Below are 12,805 nucleotides of genomic sequence, written 5' to 3'. Positions count from 1 at the left end.
CTATAACAATATATACATGTATATCAAAGTATGTTCAAAAAATATATTTACAACACTTTTAATATATTTTGATGTTTTAAGTTTATTAAGTCAGCTGTCCTCGTTAGTAACCTACAACTAGTTGTCCACAGTTAGATGTACAGAAATAAATCGATAAATATTATCTTGAATCAATCCACGACCCAGTGTATACGTATCTCAGTATTGATCACAACTCAAACTATATATATTTTGGAATCAACCTCAACCATGTATAGCTAACTCCAACATTCACATATAGAGTGTCTATGGTTGTTCCGAAATATATATAGATGTGTCGACATGATAGGTCGAAACATTGTATACGTGTCTATGGTATCTCAAGATTACATAATATACAATACAAGTTGATTAAGTTATGGTTGGAATAGATTTGTTACCAATTTTCACGTAGCTAAAATGAGAAAAATTTTCCAATCTTGTTTTACCCATAACTTCTTCATTTTAAATCCGTTTTGAGTGAATCAAATTGCTATGGTTTCATATTGAACTCTATTTTATGAATCTAAACAGAAAAAGTATAGGTTTATAGTCGGAAAAATAAGTTACAAGTCGTTTTTGTAAAGGTAGTCATTTCAGTCGAAAGAACGACGTCTAGATGACCATTTTAGAAAACATACTTTCACTTTGAGTTTAACCATAATTTTTGGATATAGTTTCATGTTCATAATAAAAATCATTTTCTCAGAATAACAACTTTTAAATCAATGTTTATCATAGTTTTTAATTAACTAACCCAAAACAGCCCGCGGTGTTACTACGACGGCGTAAATCCGGTTTTACGGTGTTTTTCGTGTTTCCAGGTTTTAAATCATTAAGTTAGCATATCATATAGATATAGAACATGTGTTTAGTTGATTTTAAAAGTCAAGTTATAAGGATTAACTTTTGTTTGCGAACAAGTTTAGAATTAACTAAACTATGTTCTAGTGATTACAAGTTTAAACCTTCGAATAAGATAGCTTTATATGTATGAATCGAATGATGTTATGAATATCATTACTACCTTAAGCTCCTTGGATAAACCTACTGGAAAAGAGAAAAATGGATCTAGCTTCAATGGATCCTTGGATGGCTCGAAGTTCTTGAAGTAGAATCATGACACGAAAACAAGTTCAAGTAAGATCATCACTTGAAATAAGATTGTTATAGTTATAGAAATTGAACCAAAGTTTGAATATGATTATTACCTTGTATTAGAATGATAACCTACTGTAAGAAACAAAGATTTCTTGAGGTTGGATGATCACCTTACAAGATTGGAAGTGAGCTAGCAAACTTGAAAGTATTCTTGATTTTATGAAACTAGAACTTTTGGAATTTATGAAGAACACTTAGAACTTGAAGATAGAACTTGAGAGAGATCAATTAGATGAAGAAAATTGAAGAATGAAAGTGTTTGTAGGTGTTTTTGGTCGTTGGTGTATGGATTAGATATAAAGGATATGTAATTTTGTTTTCATGTTAATAAGTCATGAATGATTACTCATATTTTTGTAATTTTATGAGATATTTCATGCTAGTTGCCAAATGATGGTTCCCACATGTGTTAGGTGACTCACATGGGCTGCTAAGAGCTGATCATTGGAGTGTATATACCAATAGTACATACATCTAAAAGCTGTGTATTGTACGAGTACGAATACGGGTGCATACGAGTAGAATTGTTGATGAAACTGAATGAGGATGTAATTGTAAGCATTTTTGTTAAGTAGAAGTATTTTGATAAGTGTATTGAAGTCTTTAAAAAGTGTATAAATACATATTAAAACACTACATGTATATACATTTTAACTGAGTCGTTAAGTCATCGTTAGTCGTTACATGTAAGTGTTGTTTTGAAACCTTTAGGTTAACGATCTTGTTAAATGTTGTTAACCCAATGTTTATAATATCAAATGAGATTTTAAATTATTATATTATCATGATATTATCATGTATGAATATCTCTTAATATGATATATATACATTAAATGTCTTTACAACGATAATCGTTACATATATGTCTCGTTTAAAAATCATTAAGTTAGTAGTCTTGTTTTTACATATGTAGTTCATTGTTAATATACTTAATGATATGTTTACTTATCATAGTATCATGTTAACTATATATATATCCATATATATGTCATCATATAGTTTTTACAAGTTTTAACGTTCGTGAATCACCGGTCAACTTGGGTGGTCAATTGTCTATATGAAACATATTTCAATTAATCAAGTCTTAACAAGTTTGATTGCTTAACATGTTGGAAACATTTAATCATGTAAATATCAATCTCAATTAATATATATAAACATGAAAAAGTTCGGGTCACTACAATGACGTCCTATCAGGTAATAGTATTAAAACCAAAAAATGAGTCCTATCAAGTCATAGTAATTCCGAATAGGTTTCTATATTCAGATCCGGTTCAGATATTCAGGTCCGGTTCGGATATTCAGGTCCAGTTCGGGTTCTTTTATGATTCAGGTATTTGGATCTGTTTGATTATTTGGGCCCGAATCGGATTATTGGATCCATATATTCGGGCCTGGTTTTTATATAATTCGGATTTTGGACATCCAATTAATAATATCTATTACAAATAAATATAAAATAAAACATAATCATATTTTAATAAATTGTACTCATAAATTGAAAAACACCAAACATTAAAAATTCATAGATAATCCAACATATCAATACTAAAATAACATTCGACAAAGAACATAAAAACAATGAAAAACAACGAAGAACGTCTTCGATCAACACGTATCTTTATTAATCCAAGGGTACCACATGCAATAAAAAAATTCATATATTTACAAGCATAAAAGTGGATGTTATAAATAAAAATTAATATTATCACAAATTTATGGTAGGTATACCAATATGAACGTAGAAGTCCACACGATAGTTATGCATATAGCGGCTTTAACTTTCTTAATCGGATCAAATGACCTAACCAATGTTTCACCATATTTATTGTTACCCCTAACTTTGGAAAAAACATTATCCGATACAGGCTCATCAATTGAACCTTGAGGAAGGGTTTTACTTAGGTTTTGCATGTTTTCATGTATTAATTGAAAAATAAGACCAATGTGATATATATAATAAGATAGATCCTACAAAAAAGTGTGATCAATGTGATAATGCCCATGACGTGCTAATTAACTGTAATATGCAGAATAAGATAGATCCCAACAAACAAGTTTCATCATGGACATGACGTGATAATTACAGTAGCACACAATCACTATGATATATATCTATCACTTCTATTATGCAATCTGTATTTAAGAATAATACTTACAATTGCAATTGCAGCATCTTCACTTTTAGCAGCGCCTCCTTTGGTAAAACATTTCGAAACAACATATCAAATCGAGTTGGAGATTTTGCTTCTTTAATCTGTTAGAATTAAAAAATAAAATAAGTACTAACAATGTATATCCTAATACTATAGTGATAATTGCCCCCACAAAATTACCTTAATCTCTTCACGTATACGTGGATAACTCTTTTTACCAGTGACGTGCACCATCTTCTTTTTGGCCCGATTTGCTTTATTTTTCTCACTTATCTTCTGAAATGGGAATTTAAATATCAAATTATGAAGCAACTAATATTATTAGCTTGTGAAATCGTTTTCATACCTTATACGTTTCAGCATTCCAATAAGTTAACAAAAGTTTAAGTTTAGTTACAAAAGTTTAGAATTGCATTTGGTTATCTTAAACAAAGAGTTGTTAGAGCAGGAGTACTTGCTGTGTTTTTTGGGTAGTCGGACAATTCTAGAACTGAAGAACATAAAAGATGAACTAAATTTTAATTTAACTGGATATTTTACCTTCAATTTGAGAACGTGTATAGACTAAAGCACTTAAAAACTTCCAAACTGAGATACGGGGTCTGAATTTGCTCCCTGAATAACAAATAACAAACAGATCCACAAAAATTCATTACATATTCATGTACAGATAACACAAAAAAAAAATTCTAATAAAATTGTGGATCATATAAATAGCAAATTATACCCGAAAGGGTTAAGGGGAACTGACTACATAGAAGGTTATTGGTTGACTAAAACACATGATTAAAGCGGAACTATTCGTATTTGTTATAAATTATATAGACATGTATCTTTGAATTGGAATTATTTGTGAAATGGTTGCACATGATTTGGCTCTACAGACCTGTAAAATCAATTATGTTTTCTCATTATTAGATTCGCAAATGTCGCTGCATATCATCATATAGTTAGAACATACATTATCGTTGTCCTTTAAACTGTATTAGAACAAATTAAAAAACAACAAAAACCGTGATATAGACGTATATACTTACGACTGATTTTTGTCCATTTGTTGGTCGACAGGAACTTGAACTTCTTTAGCAGCCTTATTACCTCCTTTCTTTTTCTTATTCATTTTAACATTCCAACTTTCAACCCGTTTTTCCATATTGGGTTCCCACTTTCATCAACCATTCCTACATAAGCGAAGTATCATCACAAATTAACACAAATCAATATATAAGTCTCAAAATTTCTAATCGTGATGTATCATTTTAGAAGCATCATTATTGTCCAAAAGACACCATCCTTTTTAAGATTATTGCGCCTAACTGTATAATGCTACCAACATTCATGTAGTACATAACTTGAGGATTTCCATCACTTTGATTACAAAATTAAAAGCGTTAGTGAAAATTAAAGGTAAATCTACAGTTTTTGTACACATGAGATTAATGTAAATCTATAGTTTTTGCACATGTAAGATCATATAACCAACTCTTATTATTTGGATATCAGACAGTCTGACTATTTTAAGAATGTCGATGTGCCATTAATTTCTTTAATATGTTACTTAGAATAATGACTCTCAAATATTGGCACATGCATAATACATTCATATACATATACATCTTAAATCAGTGTGGGTATATATCTAAGCATTAATGATGATAGACATATATGGATAATGGTTAATTTGTATATATATATCAAGTATTACTCCCTCCGTCTCTAATTTATTGTCCAGTATTCCATTTTGGGATGTTCTAAATTAATTGTCCGCTTCTATAAATAAATAAAAATAAGAAGCTTAAGTTCTATTAGTCCTTAATATAAGTGGATAGGATTAAAGGAAAAGGAAAAGTTAAGGGTGTATAAAGTAAACAGAAAATAAAGTACTTTTTTGACAATTCTTTAAACTGTGTATTTTTTGTCTATAGATAATTAATATGGGACGGTGGGAGTACTATAATACTTAAATCATACATAGAATACTTGAATCAGTGTGTAAAAATGGTTGCACAAATACTTATTCCATAGTTAACCACTCTCACAACAATGATGATACACATATTTGAATCAGACTATTGTTTTTGCACAAACTGAGCAACCAAATGAAAGAAAGACAACTCATACTAATTAATCAATAAGCACGGAAAGACCTAAAAAGAACATGTTAACATAAAGATCAAATGCATTATAAAAACCTTTGACTAAATATTGATCAAAAGAAATAACAAAGACAACAAATGTGAACATGGTGTTTATTGTTTTGTTACCCATATGCCATCTTTTTCATATAACAAAATTTTACTTCTTTTGTCTAAACTGCGCAATTTGATTAACTGAATAAATGTGTTACTACATTAGACATCATAATGTGAAAAATTATATGTGTGAATCTTAATCTCTTAAAAGCAATAAACATTACGGAGTATTAATTATTAAGAGAACATGAAAATATCAAAACAAATACAGGAGGGCTACACCCAATGTGAACAAGTGAAGGAATCCATCTTCTTACATAATAAACGAATGAGAACAGAAAACGAAGATTACGTGCATTAGATAATCAATTATTGCATCAATCATTGAAATTTAATCATCAACAAATCAATTCCTGAGAAGATGATGAAGATCATGTGGGTCTCGATTAATTGATGAAGATGAACGAAAGTGGCCGATCAAGGTGATCGAAATTTTCATCGGATTTCTTCTTGATTGTATGATACTCTGCTGCGAATGTTCAATTTTAGGGTTTGAAAGTGATACATAACAGTTTAAAATAGATAATGGGCCAATTTAGTACACCGTAGTATACTTCGTATTTTTTTTTTTACTAGAGTTGCTTCAAAAAACGAGTGATAAAATAGTCAAGATATTATTTTAGATAAATATCTTTAAAAATCTTATTTTATTTTATATATTAAATTTAAATATTCTTTCCATTCTATAATGTGTGTCACAATTGACTTTATAAGTTATAAATTTGACTTTAAATTTTTTTTGTTTGTAATATATAATATTTAATAAAAATTTATATTAATGTATTAAGTTTTAAAGTTTTTTTTTCATTTGTATAAGTTTCATAAATATTTTATAACACAAACAAAACTACTTACATTCAAAATAGAAAAAGATTGACTTCAAAAGTCAAATTGGAACAGTTCTTTTAAAACAAACGTAGCCAAAGAAAAAAAGATTACGTTGAAATAATTTTCTTGACGTGCATAACTTTCCTTGTTGTTAAGGCCAATGGATCCGAACGTGTTTAATGTTTTTCGACTGAGCTTAATGCTTAATTCTTATCGTGCGAGCTGTATGCTTTATTAGACGAGTGACCTTATGAGTTGAATTCTTATCAGACCCAACATAGGATCTTACAAGACCAAGTAGAATATCTTAGAAGACTTAACATAACAACACTTAGGTGCTGTTTGTTTTTTAAGATGTTTTTGTCTGAAGGTCTTTAAACCATGTCTGCAGAGAAGATGTGGTCCGAATGTCTGCATGCTAAATATTGAAGACAGTTTGTTTTTATATCTGCTAAATATAATATAAAATTCTATATTACCTAATAATAATAATAATAATAATAATAGTAATAGTAATAATAGTAATAATAATAATAATAATAATAATAATAATAATAATAATAATAATAATAATAATAATAATAATAATAATAATAATAATAATAATAACAATAACGTTTTAAAATAGAAAAAGGAAACAAAATCGAGATCTGATAACAAACGAAAGACAAAATTGATGATAATATAATAATCAATCTCTGAACAATTAATCAAGAGCAAGAGTGAATTGAGAAGTCTTTTGGGGTTATGATTTATGTCACTGACATGAAGACAAATTTATTCACCTTCAATAAAGACTTTTAAATCTAACCACTGAACATAATAAGAAAAGGTCAAATACATACTTTCACCTAATTTGTACTCAAAGGTATACAAATCTGTGTCGCTATCCATAACTTAAATCAGATGTTTGATAATTTTCATCGTTGTTTTGATTATTAGTTAGCTAAAACAAAATCAAACCCAAGCCAAGCCAAGCCAAGCCAAGTATCATATCGATTTTAAATCAAAAGATAAACATACATGGTGGTGTGGCCGGAGTTAGTTCGTCCGGAGATGGTGTGGTCGGAGTTAGTTCGGCCGGAGATGGTGTGGCCGGAATTGGTTTCGAGGGTGGTGGTGCCATAACCATCGTGAGGTCAGTGGGGAAGGTAGAAAGATGATACAATACAACTCTGTAAAAGAGTTGGGTAAAAAGGTCATCAAATATTAGAAGCTATTGTTTAGAGCTGCAAAATGGAAGACATTTGAAGATGTTATTTTGTCTTATGTCTTCGAAAAAACAAACCGTCTTAAATGAAAATGTCTGCCCGCCCGCAGACATAAGATAAAATAAGGTCTTCCATAACAAAAACAAACAACACCTTAGACAGATTATGTTTAGACTCCAAATGCATAGTTTGTTTCCTGACTTGTCTAACCAGTATGGCATTCGACTGACACCGAAGACAAAGTCGAAAAAAAGGTTTCACGTCGGCATGACAAGTAACCTTAAGAGACAACACTAGGAATGAAGACGAGTTGAATGCTTATCGAAAGAGCTGAATACTTATCGGACGATTTGAATACTTATCGGACAATCTGAATGCTTTATCAGATGATTTTAATGCTTATCGAACGAGGTTATTGACTATCAGACGAGCTTAAATCTTATCGAGCGAGCTTAATGTCTATCGGACGAGCTGAATGCCGATTAGATGATCTTAATGTTTATCGGGCGATCTTAATGCTTATCGGGCGATCTTAACGCTTATCGGGTGATCTTAATGCTTATCGGGCGATCATAATGCTTATCGGGCAAGCTTAATGCAACAAATGATCTTAATGCTTATTAGACGAGGATAAGGCTTAACTAACATGATTCATACTTATCGGAAGAGTTGAAGGCTTATCGAACGATTACAACTTTATAAGACGTGCTTAATAATTATAAGATGAATCCTTGTGTTGTTGGTCTAGCGGTAATGACCCATACCTCTTTGTTAGAGGTTAGGAGTCCGATTCTATGAGGCAGCAACATTGCACACAATGATAACACTTGATATTGAATTCCAACCAAAGTCGCCTTTCACACTTCGTTATGGTGGCAGTGAAGATGGGGTCTTACCGGTCATGTCCTAAGATTGGTCCATGTTTCTTCCAGGGCAGCAGTTAGCGGCGAATTATGCAACTGCGAGAGATGATCGCGTGAGTTGTTTAGTCCTCTCTGGATGATCTCAAACTTCTGTTAAAAAGTGATTATAAGATGAGTTTAATGCTTGACGAATTTACTCTTTATTTTTGTATTTAATTTTTTATTTAATGGTAATAATAGTTTTGTCTTTATTTTTGTATTTAATTTTCTTTTAATGGTAAATAATAGTTTTGATTTTTCCATTTTCATGGCGTCTCAATTTTATTTTATTTTAAAAAAATTCATACTTATTGGCCCGAGGTTCACTCGGAAGCAATCTTTATCCGTCATAGGAAGAGGGATGATTTTATCTTCTTTTAAGAGTGTTTTCTCTCTGGGTTGAAAAATTACTTGTCTTTATTTTCGGATAGTGGAAAGATTGTCTACATCTCACCTCCTCATACACCACTTATGTGGTATTAGATTTTATTGTTGTTGTATATTAGTGAATTTTAATATTTTTTATTTTTTGAAAAACTATATTTTTTTTTTCTTTCTAAAAAGGATTTTGTTATAGATGGTTATTGCAGTTTACAAGTATTTTTTTGCACGGTTCAAAAAATATAAATACCTATTGCGTATGATGACCGCAATAATTTTTCATTTTGGCTCTAAATGAAAATGTTAAATTTGATGGCGAACTTGTTAAAAATTTCTAAAAGGAATCGACCCACCAACTGCATATGTCATCTTCTGATTCCTTTATCTTCTCTATCTCCCAAAAGCCTACACACCAACAAAATCCCACCAAAAATTCCGGTAAAACGCTAGTTTTTCAAGCCTACTTATCCTTGATAATATTGTATACACATAGCCTCTTTACGAGCCTCGCTTCCATTTCTACATCGTCATTACAAACCCTACCTCTCTATCTGATATTCCCTGAAAAAAATTAACGTTGAAAGAGGCGGACGATGGTTTTCAGTGTGGGTCTTCAACGACACTGCTTCCCGAGGTAACCAATGAGTATAGAATTTTAGGATTTTAGCATATTTTTGTTGGTAATCTAGACCGTTGAATCGTGGGTTAGGGTTTTGTTTTTCCTGTTAATTTCGATTAAAGCAACATATATTCCAACCTTTAATTTTCGAATACAGAGAGCATAACTGAAACTTCATATGCGTGTTTTGATAAAAAGAAATTACAGATCAAATCTCTCCGTTGTCCATCCGCTTATTTCCCATCATCCTAATCCGATTTCACACGGTTTGTGGTTTTTGATCTTCCTGTTGTGCTGCCGATTTTCGTTTTCTTTTTCATTTTCTGCTGGTTTTATTCAATTCATTTTTATGGATAAGTTGTTACATTTATTTGGGTTGCGATGGCGAGAGTAATACAGATTATTGATCATTGCTGTTGAATATATTTGTATTGTGACGTTTCATGTCGAATTTTTGATTTGATGCACATAGATGTTTATAGGTGTTGTTTTATGTGGTTGTTGTGAACATGATAGCGGCATTAAGAGACTAGAATATCGCTTTTGAAGTTTCATAGCCGTGTCAATATGATTGCATACTTTTTATCATATCGTTTCTGCAGTTATGTGTTTTGGTTTATAGCTGGCAGGCTGGTGTTTCGTGTCGGTTTTGTTGTTTGATGCGTATATATGTTTATGGATGTTGGTTTGTATGGTAGTTGTGGACATCACAGGAGTATTAGGACAGTGGAATCTGACTTTTTTTGAAGTTGTTAGTTACGTGAGTCTTATTGTGTGTTTTTCTATGTCATGGTTGTTGGGTTGACTGATTTTGGTTTCGACTTTATCATTGTTTATGAGCAGCTTGTTAATAATCTGTAGCTTTTTATCGATCTATGTGTTCATTGATAATATATGTATCACGTTTGTACTAACTGTGGTTTTGCTTATTGGTAGCATGGCGCAACCGACGTCGACTCCTCTGGCACAACTTAACCCGCCTGACAAGCCGAGTTATCGAAGCGAGAGTTTACAAAAGGTGGGTCACTAGGAATACATCCACTTAGTCTGCCACTGGATACTGCAAAAACAACCATCGATTACAACATCAGCTCTAGAGAGCTCACCGGTTTCACAGGTAAATTCTCCAATTTGATATATACAACTTGCAACAGTTATATACATAATTTATTGAGGGAGTGATTTTAGGTAATTTCTCCAATTATTGTTCTGTTATATACAACAATTTGCACTAGAGAGTTTTTACATTTAATAAATGAGTTCGGGACAAATTGGGCGCCATTATTTTAAGAACCCAAAGAGAGAAGTGGCTTCTCTGAGACTGCAGAAAGATACACGCAAGTTTCTCAAGAGAAAAGTGTACAGACTTTTATTCTTTTTGGCTATTCATATTCAAGGTGGACTGCGTGGAATGACTGCACGTAATGAATATCGCTATAAAAAGCGAGAAACAGCAGCTATCGATCTCAGGTATACTGGAATTTGTGACAGATTGAGGAGTATAATTTATTAGTCATTATCATATTTTCATCTTACATTTATATGCATTAGAAAAGTTAAATGTGCATGTCATAACCAACCCTTTATGACCCTTAGTTTTATATATTTTGAAAATCTGCAGCACTTTAATGTTCCATATATTTAATTGTGACGTATCATCATGAACTTTAGGGGTTTTCACTCTTGAACAGAGTTTTATTTTGTCCTAAAAGAGTTTCTGTGCCTATAACATACTCTTCATATCTTTGAGGTCTAAAGGTTTATGTGATACTTTTTGTGAAACTGATGCACTCTATGTACATCTTGTAGATTAGTTAAATATCTTTTTGATGGTTCTTTTGCATTATACTTGCTATTTTTTAGGTAGTTTTTCTGTTTAGTGAGTTGTTAGTTTCTTATGTTTACTTTCTTATGTATGCAGTTGCACATTTGTGTTGCATGTTTATGTATTGTATCATCAATTGTAGAGCAATAGTTTTAAGTATGTCAAGCAGAAAAAGATTAAGAAAAGCTAACAATAGTGATGATCATTGTGGCGATCATTCGGGTAGTCGTCTATTTGAAACTGTTTTGCCAGTTTTATCGTCGAGACAGATCACCAATAAGTATTCATTGCAGCGATGTTGATGTGCCTCTGTTGTTTTACTTTCTTATTGGCTTGAACTTTCGTTATATGTTTGTATTAACCTCTCGGGATAAATGTTGTGTCATGTATCTCAGGCGCTGAGTTGATATATACTAATACAGACACATGATTTCTCAGGTGTGTATTTCTTGTTATAACAATATGTAGAGGGCTTGTGCCAAAAATCGACAAAATGCCTAAAATCACCAAGTGTGTTGCAAAGAATTGATGTGAAAAATCTTCTCTTCTATTAGTCAACATACTTATAGTATGTTACTTTTCCTTCTACTTGTTGTTTGAATTTTATGGTTGAAGAATTCATTAGTACAGTAATTGTTTTTAGTTCATTAAGTTAGGTCTTATCTTTCAAGGTAAAAGGTCATTTATGCAATTATTATTCTGTTCATGTTGACTGTTTATCTATGAGATTCATGTTTGTATCCATAAATTTATTGTAGAGTATTGGGGATATGCTTGCTAGTAACGAAGTAACTTATATATCCTTGCTGTTAATTTATGTTGACTGTAACAGTATTGACTCTGAAGACTAAGATTCGAATGAGTTTGATAACGTGGAACTTGAAGTGAAGACGAAAAACCAATAGCTAAAACTAGAGGCATGGCTAAATGGAGTTTAATGATATAGGTTAGCTTAGATGAAGATTACATTCAGCTGTGTTTTTGTGCTAATGATATTAAACTTTTTCTTCACATTTAGGAACTTTTATTGTTTATTTTGTTATGTGATTATTGATTGTCCAAATACTTTGCATTACATTGTATAGATTTAAATAGAAAAAAGTTAAAGGCGAAAGGGATTTGAACCCTGGCCACCAACGTACTGATAACTCCACTTGACCAACCAAGCTGGATAACATTCGTGTGAAATACAAAACATATTCTTGAGAATGGAACATGTTTTAGAAATAATCGGTTCTCAAAGTCAAGTTTAGAGACTAGTTTTATAATCGATTTCTGCTTCGGAAACCCCTATCCACTGGAACTGTTTTTAAAACCGATTCCTAAAGTCCTTAACTATTGCTTTTTTTGTAGTAGTGACTGTATAGTTTTGCCTTCATAGCTGCTGACATTATAATATGTGTCCGTGTGTGTTTTTTTATACACACTATATAGTGTTATTGGAAAGCAACA

The 12,805-nt window shown here is 31.4% G+C and overlaps 1 long non-coding RNA gene across 7 annotated transcripts; it reads left to right on the top strand.

The window, feature by feature from the left end:
- Positions 1–9,229: 9,229 nt before the first annotated feature.
- Positions 9,230–12,439, top strand: LOC139852336 (uncharacterized). Of its 7 annotated transcripts, XR_011761028.1 has the most exons (5): positions 9,230–9,543; positions 9,686–9,794; positions 10,465–10,998; positions 11,792–11,921; positions 12,112–12,439. It is a non-coding gene; the product is annotated as an uncharacterized lncRNA (long non-coding RNA). The 7 variants fall into 7 exon arrangements; XR_011761023.1 differs by lacking the exon at positions 9,686–9,794 and having other exon boundaries at positions 11,450–11,921; XR_011761024.1 differs by lacking the exon at positions 9,686–9,794 and having other exon boundaries at positions 9,232–9,543; positions 12,186–12,439.
- The last annotated feature ends 366 nt before the right edge of the window (positions 12,440–12,805 follow it).

Source organism: Rutidosis leptorrhynchoides, chromosome 6 (genome assembly GCF_046630445.1).
Source record: "Rutidosis leptorrhynchoides isolate AG116_Rl617_1_P2 chromosome 6, CSIRO_AGI_Rlap_v1, whole genome shotgun sequence".
NCBI classification, from domain to species: Eukaryota; Viridiplantae; Streptophyta; class Magnoliopsida; order Asterales; family Asteraceae; genus Rutidosis; species Rutidosis leptorrhynchoides.
Note: the sequence above shows the minus strand (reverse complement) of the source record. Positions and strands in the feature narration are given on the sequence as shown.